The 1,316-nt window shown below is 43.3% G+C and overlaps 1 non-coding gene across 1 annotated transcript; it reads left to right on the top strand.

Moving 5' to 3' along the window:
• Positions 1–204: 204 nt before the first annotated feature.
• On the top strand, positions 205–308 carry LOC145533556 (U6 spliceosomal RNA). Its single transcript, XR_014074158.1, has one exon. It is a non-coding gene; the product is annotated as a U6 spliceosomal RNA (small nuclear RNA).
• Positions 309–1,316: the final 1,008 nt, after the last annotated feature.

Raw genomic sequence — 1,316 nt, 5'->3', positions numbered from 1 at the left:
GGTGAAGGGGAAACGTGGAGAGCGAAAGAAAAGACACTCAAGGGTGAGATTTGCATAAATATGTAGGCTAGGAGGTTCTGAGCACTTATTATTGGTGGACTGAGAATTAGATGCTGAGCTTCCTGGCAGTCAATGCAAAGAGGAAAATGCGATGAATTACATGAGTGGCTTTCAAACTTTCTTGAATTCAAAAGTAAGCATATTGTGCTTGCTCTGGTAGCACATATACTAAAATTGGAATGATACAGAGATTAGCATGGCCCCTGGGCAAAGATGATGTGCAAATTTGTGAAGCATTTCATGTTTTTAACATGAATTAAAAAGAAAAAAAAAGCAAGCATGGTGATCAGTGGTTAGGACTCCTTGCTTTTGCTGCTGAGGGCACGGGGTTTAGTCCCTGATTGGGGATTTAGGTTCCTACAAGCCACACAAGCATACATAGACTCTCCATATGGAAAACAGAGGTGAAAAGTCCCAGCCACATGCCTTGCACCTTTCTCCTGTGGGTACTTGTAAAGGGTCTTGAAGGAGCACCCAGAGCTCTGCAGAGTCAAGATCGGAAGCCATGGATTTCAAAGTGCTTCGCTGGGTTCATGATCCTCAGAGCCTGTAAGATAGAAACTAACAGAACTACTTGAACAAATCAGAACCCTTTCTGATACTGGTACAGGAGAGAGTGGAACTTCTCAGAGTGAAATGGGCACTATTCGTAATAAAGCAAGTTTGGGATTAGCAGATGCAAACTAGTGTATGCAGGATGAATAGACAAGGTCCTACTGTGTAGCACAAGGAACTACATTCACTGTCCTGTAATAAACCATAGTGGAAAAGAATATGAAAAAGAATATATATAACTGAATCACTCTGCTGTACACTAGAAACTGGCACAACATTGTAAATGAACTATGTTTCAATTTTTAAAAAACAAAAGCAAAACATCAGGACTTCCCTGGTGGGTCCAGTGGTTAAGACTCCACCCTGCCAATGCAGGGGGCCCAGGTTTGATCCCTGGCCGCGGAATTAAGATCCCACATGCTATGCAGAGTGGCCAAAAGATTTTTAAAAATCAAATCAATTATAGCATAAACCAGGATTATTCCAGGCAAACTGGGACAGATGGCCACCCTGCCTAGACAGGACGACTTGGATATGTCCTGAGGACAAAGACATGTGAAGCTCAACCAAGTGATCACACAAGAGGCGACGACAGCTTCCATCAGTCGACCAGGGGCTGCGAGCGATCCTCCTTGAAATTACAAAATCATTAATCTAACGCTGCCTGATGTGGGTTGGGGCATTCCATCCACATCTCTGAC

The sequence above is a fragment of the Giraffa tippelskirchi genome, chromosome 13 (assembly GCF_054371585.1).
Source record: "Giraffa tippelskirchi isolate mGirTip1 chromosome 13, T2T-mGirTip1v1.2.pri, whole genome shotgun sequence".
Lineage (NCBI taxonomy): Eukaryota > Metazoa > Chordata > Mammalia > Artiodactyla > Giraffidae > Giraffa > Giraffa tippelskirchi.
Note: the sequence above shows the minus strand (reverse complement) of the source record. Positions and strands in the feature narration are given on the sequence as shown.